The sequence below is a fragment of the Montipora foliosa genome, chromosome 7 (assembly GCF_036669935.1).
Source record: "Montipora foliosa isolate CH-2021 chromosome 7, ASM3666993v2, whole genome shotgun sequence".
NCBI lineage: Eukaryota > Metazoa > Cnidaria > Anthozoa > Scleractinia > Acroporidae > Montipora > Montipora foliosa.
In genome coordinates this window covers 8901788-8911787 of record NC_090875.1, presented here as the reverse complement: position 1 = coordinate 8911787, position 10000 = coordinate 8901788, and the positions used below count along the sequence as shown (strand labels likewise).

Here is a 10000-nt window from a genome sequence, read left to right as displayed (position 1 = left end):
AGTTGTGAGTTCAGAGTGCAAGCTGTTAGTATCTTCCCTATCTTCCTATGAAGTGTCCTTGTGCTTATATCTTCCATCCGTTTAATTTTCATACAAATTGAAATTAGAAGAAATGCATATTTTTTATGAGTAACAAGTCATTATTAAACATGAAAAGGACACAGTCAACTCTATATTCATATTTATAGTTGAAATATTTTTTATTTCAAAACTGAGAATCAGATTTCCACTTCCTAGGTAAAAGCTTCATTTTTACATTACATTTTGTGATTTTGGACATGATGAGTAATCGTAATTGATACTGTTTGTGGTAGTTTTCGGATGCACAAATTTATTGCACACCACTGCACAGCGTGGAAAGTTGCAAACAACAAAATCACATGTTTGATAAGTTTTTGACAATCAAATGACAGAAGTATGACAGAAGGGAGGGGAGACCATTTATGGAGTAAAAATCATAAGTGGGAGATTATCCAAGAGGACTACTGAGAATAGTTGCTGTTATGTGGGTCTTGGTATGGGTTATGTTGGGTTTTAGTCTGTATCTACAGACATCAAAACTTATAAATATAAGGTTGATGCACCTTCCAAAACATTTCATCTGTTTTGTCATTTGCACCATATGGCATTTATATTACGTCATTCATGTATTAAATGCAGTCACAAAATTGTTAACCAACATCTGTAGACATGTAGAACAAAGTTATGGATTGAGATCCGTATTTGTTATTTCCTAAAAATGCATCATATTCTGTTTATTACAATATTGGCATTTTCTTCTTTGGACAGGTCAGAGAGCTCCTCCCAGGCATTTTTAATCATTGTCAACTGGCTTTTGGTCATTTTAAAGCAATTGTCACCTTTCTCCTGGGGGCAGATATTCCTCGCATATGACAACATGTGTCATGTAGATGGCATGAATGTTGCTAAAAAGAATCTCCCCTTTGAATCACCATATGATAACTCATGGTTATCAATCAACAAGATTATTGACAGCCTCCATATACAGAACCATAAGGATCTGGGTGTAGAGAGAAGTATGATCCAGCAAAACTGAAGGAACTTTTACCAGACATGAACACTATGGCGGCTGAGCAAACATTTGTCTGGCTTTCACGATTCAAAAAAATTTTATGTGCTATGCCAAAAGTACATCATCTCTTTTACCTCCACTGAATGGTGGTGTGTCGCAACCGGTATACAGTTGAATGCTACAAGAGAGGTCTCAAACCTGTCCTACCAGGGCATGTACAACTAAAGCGAACTGGGGTTTAGTGGCATGTAAGATTACTAAACCTTAGTCTCAGGGGGCCTACCACTAGTGAGAACTGGCTGGCCAGCCCAGTTGCAAAGAGAATTCCACCATGTATCAATTTTCCAGCCAGAGCAGTCTAGTTTTATACAGTATATATAGCAGTGATGTGTTTTCAGCGAAAACTATAAAAGACAAATTCCTTTTCAAAATGACCAGTCTGACTGGCCATTTCTGACTTTTGGTAAGTGCCCATGGTCTCGGTCTTTCTATACTTAGGTTTAGTGAACATTTTTAATGTTTCTCATGACAGAGTCCAGTGGATTATTCATCAACATTAAGTGTATGAGGCTAATAATAACTTTAGTTTAACACATTGCTCAGGTGATGATACATTTGTGTACAGGCGTTTCTTTCAAATTTTTCTTCAGAAATTTATCAACACCAACACTGCATGTATGGTGGCCGTTCTTCAAAATTAGCGTCCAGTGTTATAATGATCAGATGCAGGGTGATTATAGCACTTGATATGATGTAATCCTCGACCAACCAGAGCATCCATCTCAAACATCACCTGAGCAACTATTATTTTTACGATAATCACCTCTCTGAAATGGGTAACACAATGTTGCCTTCCTGTAACTGAAAAATAATGGGTAGTTTATTTTTAAAAAAAATTATTCATGATTTTGCTACATATATAATTCAGTTTCTCAGCTCTTGGTCATGCCAATTCAGGTAATTTAATGTAGGAGGCATGTGTCTTCAGTATGTTGAATGGTAGAATAAACGATCTAGAGCTTCCATGTTGGAGGTGAAGTGCTGCCCATGCAAAGTTATGGAAGTTTATCTTTCACTATAACAGGATTGTCAGTTTTTTGTGTATGTAATAAATAGCCATGAAGACAAAAAAAAAAAGGTATAGCCACCCAACATAAGAGTCTATTAAGAGAATTTGTTTAGCTTATTACTGTATTGAAGGAAATGTTGTCTACGTACAATGTACAGTTTACATAACTTCGTGACATGTACATACTGAGCCATGTGTTAGGATTACCAAAACAATAAACGAGAAGAAAATTGCGCAATATACATGACATTCCCTTGGCTTTCAAAACTTAATACAGTAGGCATTGGTGGGTTATGAAGAGAGGCACAGGAATGAGCTTTTCATCTAGCTTGGCCTGCGAACTGCCAACAAAAAAGAACGGAAGTAGGAAGCAACCCTGTGCAGGCAGCAGTTCAAAAGGTATCATCAAGGGAACCATTATGTACGTGGTGACTGTACCTGCTCTGTGCAATGCTCTCTTTATTTGAATTAGCATAGCCATCAAATAAGCACTGAAATGGAATAATGAGTGTTATGACATGTACCACCCTTAAAAATTGAAATGAGGAGCAAAATATACCTCCTGCAATTTTGCACTGTGATTGACACTTCAAATTATCACTGAACAGTTAGTCACCTGGAAGTGGGTTTGCAATACCAATAAGAATTACACACCAACTTTTTAGACTTTAAGATTTTATTTTATGCCAATATTAACACCTTGAAAAGCAAAGATCAAGGTATTTGATGACACTGTTTTTTGTTGTTTGCTTTACAAAATGCCATCAACACGGCAAATGTTATACTCCAAGGACAAGTGCGTGACTTCAATGTTTATTTCGTAAAAACCTCCGCAATACAATTAAAACTAAACAAAACTTAGCCACAGTCCCACAATGGTCGTCACGCAATGTTCTCAATATTGTAGTGTTTTTGATCGTAAAACTGAATTCGAACCCTTGACGTCCGAATAGAATTGGCTGGCAATTTCCTGTGCGACTCTGTCTTTATTTACTACAAACAGTTTGTGGTAAAGTCAGACAACAACATTGACAACAACACGAACAAACAAGCAAACGAGAACCTTGCGTGACTATGTGACAATCATCGTGGAACTATGATTCTGCTTTTAAAGTGTGGAGCTCAGCAAGTCTTTGGTGTCTCTGGCAGGTGGCGTATATTCCATAAAATCCAATATCAACAATTTCGGAAATTCTCTTCATTTTGAAAAACAAAGTCCGATTTTCGGAAAGAAAAAGCTTGATGCTCGCAAAAATCAACTTCGGATTTTATAACAAAAAACAAAGTCCGATTTAGAAAAAAAAAAGATGTCCCTTAAGAGCTTTCATACGTTCCGTAGGTTCTTTAATTTATTTGACTAATTTCCACAATAAATGAAGGACAGATGTCAGTCACTTGAAAATAACAGTACAGGAGAATAACGACAAAAATTGAAATAAAAACATTTGGGAAAAAAAGACACCCCGCCCCCGACATTTGAACTAGTACCGTGAATTTAGAATGTAGGGAAGTACAAACAAAATAGGGTTGTTTATACGAGAGAAAATAAGCCGCGGCTTACTCTGGCCGCAGCATACATAATACGCGAAAGGAACTATTATACGAGAGTACACGCCCAGGCCAGGATAAGAACGTAGATTTTGTACCATTTATACGGGGTGTTCGCGTCTTATGTAAGCCGCGGCTTGTTTTCTCTCGCACAAACGGCTCTAATATGTCAATCAATTTTTAGTGAATTGCTACACAAAATTTTGAAAACGTTCACCCACAGGCGGCCCACGATCTGAGGGTAAAAATTTATAAGGATTTGTATGGGAATCTCCATAACAAACTGAGAAGGATATTTACGGCAAAAGTTCTCAATAAAAAACTTGAGCCTCGATAGGAACGGTTGAACGGTTGCCCAGCTGTGTCAAAATTCGTTGTAAGCGAGCCTTGAAGGATTTTGAAATTTTGAATATTTTTCGCTATTTCTATTAAAGCAATGGATGCTCGCTGGACCTTGAAACTTGGTCAAGGAGAAGTAAATTTATCCGTGTGGCCATTGCCGGAGTTTGAGCCTGACTGATGCTGGAGAAGTGTGATTTTATTGGCGAGATGTGAGGTAAGCTAGAAATTACTTTGCAGCCTTTCCTTTATTTAGGTATGAGTGACAACCCGGGAATTTGAGAAGTCGCTTAAATCACATTCAATCAGGCAAATGACCACACAAAAAGCGAGAAAGTCACCACGACCATAAAGTACAGCTTTTTTATTCAGAACTTTTGTCGGTAAATATTTTTTTCAATTTGTTAAAGAGATTCCCATACAAATCCTTATATATTTTTTTCACCCTCTGAGTCTGGGGCACCTGTGGTTCGCCCAATGTGCGGTACGTATACGTTTTCAAATTTGAGCTGATGGCTATCTTGGTCGTCTGCCATTGAAATTAAATAAGAATTCTTTGCATTACTATAGGAATTTTAACCATTATTTTACCAGCCGCTGGCATCAAGCGAAGAGCGGGTATTTTGAGTTTTAAGTGTGTTCATAAAAAACATGATGCTACCCCTTTAATAGTTAGAGGTTTAAGTAACACCTATTGAGTCAATCAAATCAATTTTTTTTCAGTTGATGGTTTTTTGTGACAATCTTCAGAAATAGTATATAAAAATAAATTTTCCTAAATAATTGTAAATTATTTATTTCTGAAAATTCATTTCTTGGTTCGCCGTCGTCTTAAAGGCCCACCTTCAACTGACAGGCATTGCATGCCGCGGAACAATTTTCATATATGAAAACCCTGCCAAAGCTGAAATTCATCCAATCAGATCGCTACGATGAGCGATGCCAATTTCCATAACAAAAACAAACGGTCGAAAAGCCTGCCGGTGGAAGGTGGGCCTTTAAATCTTTATATTTAGCTGTATAGAGTGCGACACCAGTTGCAATACCTGTAGAAAAGAGCACAGAAATATTAATGTCAACACTTTTATCAAAGTTTCCTTCACGCTGACAATTCTATGATCATCAATTTATTGTTGTTGGTGCTAACCACCTTCCACGCTAAGTTGGTAATTTAATTCCATGAGTGTATCTCAATGAAGTTGGCAGTTGCTATAATTTGGTCCAAGTGCGATCTTGGAGTACATGCCATTGTGTGGAAGTACAGTTTGGATGTGAGCCAAAAACTGGAGAACCCGGGAGAATTTAAGATTGATTGAAATTTGGTCCACATGCAATGCAGAGTTGGGAGGTATTAAGACGGTCCTTAAAACAGCAGATGCGCTTCACACGACTATTGTAATGAGTGATGACAAAACGATTCGATTACCGTTATGTTGCTCGCACCAGAGACAGAGCGCAAAAACCGCTGATTGGCTAGAGAATAATGACGTAAAATGGCTTTTTTCGCGTAACTGCGCCTGCGCAAACTCTAAAGATTCGAAGTGATCGAGACAGTGATCGAAGTGGAGAATAACACTCTAGCATTCGTCAAATTTTGTGGAAAGTTAGCCGACTCATACCCTGGGTGCCAGAGGAATTTTTTTCAAGGTCGGAGAGAACACTCAGCGATTCCAAATCAACGGTCGAGGACACACGATTGATTACTTCGCAAGTCTGCATGTCAAGTAGCAATGCGTCCTCTTGTATCATTTTGTTGGTTACTGTGAATTTTCTTGACATTGGGTGTTGGTCTGCCCCCAGATTGTTTAAAAATCTTACAGAAACCAGCGAACTGGCAACGAAACTCTTCTTTGTTCTCGGGAACTACAGGAGCAACTTGGTCTTGATGGACGAAAGGTTTTTGCTTTTGAAAATAAGTTTGGCTGGCCATGGCCGTTGTACGTTATTGAGAACTGTAACGCGGTCATACGTATAAAATCGTCCACTGGGTTTCTTGCTGCAGATGAACTGTGAGTGAAGTTCAGCCACAAAGTTGAATTTTCTTAACACCTGGGATTTACAATTTCCACGTCACGTAACCTTGACTGTTAAATGCCATCGATCTGTGCGAGGTTTTTGTTGCTGTTCCTCGCAAATATTTTTGCAGAAACCATGATCAGTTGTGGAACAGCCCAGAAAAGTACATTACTGTAACAGAGTAACCTTATTGGTCAACTTTTTCACATTTATAATTGTAAGTTTGCAAAACGGCTACAAAAACATTTGTGCAGTAAATCTTTGGAAGCATGCAAACACTTCAGGTACATTATATAATAATAATAATAATAATAATAATAATAATAACAATAATAATAATAATAATAATAATAATAGTAATAATAGTAATAAGCCTTACAGCTTTAGTTAGATGCGTACCCCTGACTGAAAATTCTTTAACACTAAAAATTAGTATGAACACCAAATAATAATTATTAACAATTATTATTCGCCGAAGGCAAGGTGAATATCGGTTAATAAAAACCGAGATGAAGTTGAGGTTTTTATTCACCAACATTCATAGAGTCTAAGGGAATATTGGAAACAATAATTTAAATTTGCCTGACAATAGAAGCAACTCAATTTCTTAGTAAATGATGCCATCATGCAAATCGCCTATTACATAGTTGATTATTTGAATAATACACATTTTCTTTAAAACAACTAATTTATTTGTCTGTCACCTCAACAAAACAGCTTGTGGCTATTTTGAAAAACCGCTTAGGTGATTATCACGTAAGAATAATCATCTCAGTGACAACCAATCAGCGCAGAGAACTTTCAGTAATTACATGTATACTAATAAGCATATAAATCCTATAGCACAAGACAATAATGAACAATATTATTATTATAATTCCATGAGTGCATGTTGATATGAGATCAACCACTCAATTATATCCATTAATTATTGTTTTATTAAATTTTCATTTGATTCTTAACACTTGGACAAATTTAAAGCCAATCAGTTTCCAGCGTGGTAACACTTGACGCAATCAGTTTCCATATTATGTCATACTGTATAAGAGCTGTTAACTGAGAGTGAGTGAACCAATCAGAAAGCTAAAAACACAGTATCGGTGGTTCAAAATTTCATAATGTAAGGTATTATCTTTCCCCTTGTACTTACACTGTCATTATTCACTTTCTGTGTAATGGTTTTATCATTGTTTTTGTTTGTTGGAAATGGTAGCCATACCTGATTTACGAAGAAACTGAGGTTGTGCAGTAGTACAGCAACCTACTTTTACTCTCTGCAGATTAGCTTTCTTGGTTCACGGAAAACCCTTTTCAATATTGTAAATACATTGTGGCATGGAAGATATTTTCAAACAGGTCTGGAGAATGTTCACCACCAAAATTTCCCATTTTGTCTGGATCATATAAGTTCTTTCCTCCTTTTGTTTAGTGGTTGACTAGTGACTTGTGAAATTGTATGGTGCACAAGAGAGCTAAATGCAGTGTCTCCTTTAGTTGTAAAACATATATTAAAGGAACACAAATAATATTGTCATTGTTGTTGAGTAATGTTAGGATTTAGTACTGCCAGTGGTATTACAAGTGTCTCTTTTGAGTGGATTCCCCAATTTTCTGCTAACTTGACCCAAACAGATATATATAGGTGGAGAACAAATTCGGGAAAATGAAAGGAAAAAATACTAAACATACATCAGTTGATTATTACAATACACTATTTGTTTTGTTTAATATTATTTGCACTAGAAAGAAAATTAACGACCATAAGAATTAAGTCTGTGATAAGGAAAAGTTTGTTCTGACTAAAACCTATATTGGAAATTTAGGCATTTGGGGTGCTTTTTCACAGGGTTACATGTGCATGGTATTAATTTTTATGTCAGTCCAATATTTTTCTTGAAAACTGTGTTGTCTCTATAACTTTGTCCTTTTTTGTGAAGCATGACATTTTCTTCTCTCAATTCAGCATTTGATTTGTGTTGCTGATCTTGTTTTTCCTGCAAAAGTGTGTTATGTTGAATAATAATTATATTTGTTGTATAACTGTTTTTGCCCCCAGCAGCGCATGCTCTCATTGGTTACTTCAAGGTCACATGACATCTAACAATAACACTTTTGCCGTTCAAAAGTCTCTGAGCGGGCACCAGTGCAAAATCTATGACGTCAGAGGGTAACAGCGCACTGTTGCCCGCAAATGTTGACCGACGACCACCGTTGCTGTTCCCATTGCATGTTTTCCTATTTGTGCTATATAACAAATCACTTAATGACTGGTCTCTCAGGAAACAGTTCATTTTGTTTCCCTCGTCTGCGCCTCAGGGGAACATTGGAAATTTTTAGGGAAACAAAATGAACTGTTTCCCTCGGAACCAGTCATTAAGTGTTTACTGTTAGGATAATAGGAAAATTATTTACCTTGGGTGTTCGGTGACACAGCTACATTGTAGAGCATGACCATTATGAAAATGATATCTGTTTTACCTTATTATAGTGAGCTAACTTTTTGGTGTGGTTTTCTCACAGGTTTTGTAATAGGCCAAAAGCAATTTGAGAAATTCATGGGGTTGTGCATCGCATTCAATGCAGTTTGTTCTGTGCATGTAAATAATAATATGAAATAAAGCATGTTTAGTGTGTTACTGATTACAGCCAACAGCCTGTGGCACTCAATATAATGCTGTCAGTGGTGTGTGTGTCTTGGTGAAGAGAGGGGAAGGGGGGGGGGGGTTAGTACTGCAAAGGCATTGGCATGTCATTGTCGTAAATGAGCTAAACCCAAATACTTACCTTCATGTTTTTTTGTGAAAGTTTTTGTTTTCGTTCTTGATTTTTCTCTGCTTAATATCCAGCTCCTGCCTTTGATCCTTGAGGGTTTTCTACCTGTCTGACTAATTCTGTGTAACTTAGTGCTTCAGTTCTCTTCGCAGATTTTTGGCACTGACAAAGAAGGGGGCGTAGAATCTATATTGAGGGGTAGGGAAAATTCAATTCAGGGCAGACTATTGTAATTTTATTCCATCACTCACCTTCATTGGTGAAATGTATTCATCCATGTGGCAAATTCTGTAGTCTTTGTGAGCCAGTAGCAAGTGGCCCTCAAATAAAATTTTTCTAGTGTGGTGAACTGTTTTGCTGGCATCAAAAGCCAAAAAAAGCGCTTTGCACATTGAACTAGAGCACCTTTGCTGACATTTTCAGTCTCTAAATGGAAAAAGCAGCTTACTTTGTTGAATTAACTTAACTCGCCCTTTGCAAAGAGTCCCATAAACTTGAAAAAGCACACAATCCCCCAGCAGTCAGATGTGACAGTTGACATATTTTATTTTTAGTTACACAAAACATAGCAATGAACGTTGTTAAAGGGAAAAAAATAACAGGGTTTGTTGTCAATATTTGCCGCTGTTTTAAATATAACAGGCAGCCGCTCTGTCGCCTTGGCTTATAAAGCGAGAAAACTCACATTGTATTACATGAACAATGTCGACAAGATATTAACTCGAAGTTAAAAACATACATGTACGTTATATGCATTTCAGGACAACTTACGACCCCAAAACCTCACAAACTATATCGAGTGGCGTGAAAGTATAAGGCACTGGACTTCGCTTTTCTGTGTAAAACCAGTTACAACTGTGAAGACGAACACTAGCGGTAAAAAACCTGCTTCTCTTCAAACTTCGATTTGAAAAAGTCTCTATAGGTGTATGAAATCGGAATTCCACCTTTAAACACCTCTCAAAAATTTTCATATCAACGAAAAAAAAGTCATATTTGATATGTTTCGCGAAAACAATTTACCTCCAACATATCCCTGTTCTGAGCTTAAAGAGTAACCGACCACCTTAAGAAACGCAAAACTCTAAACAACAAACGTCAAATGAAGCTTCGAAGCTGGTGAAAAACTCTATTGCTTCAGGCGAACTGGTTTTGGTCCGATCTCTTCCCTGACGGCTCTGAAGCATCGTTGAATGATGGCAGATTCAGATCATCTTTTTGCA

At 37.1% G+C, this 10000-nt stretch overlaps 1 protein-coding gene across 1 annotated transcript in view; it reads left to right on the top strand.

Annotated features, from left to right (window-relative positions):
* LOC138010371 (guanine nucleotide-binding protein-like 3 homolog) overlaps window positions 1-10000 on the top strand; it is a 381170-nt gene that overhangs the window by 110901 nt on the left and 260269 nt on the right. The gene's annotated exons all lie outside the window — the stretch shown is intronic.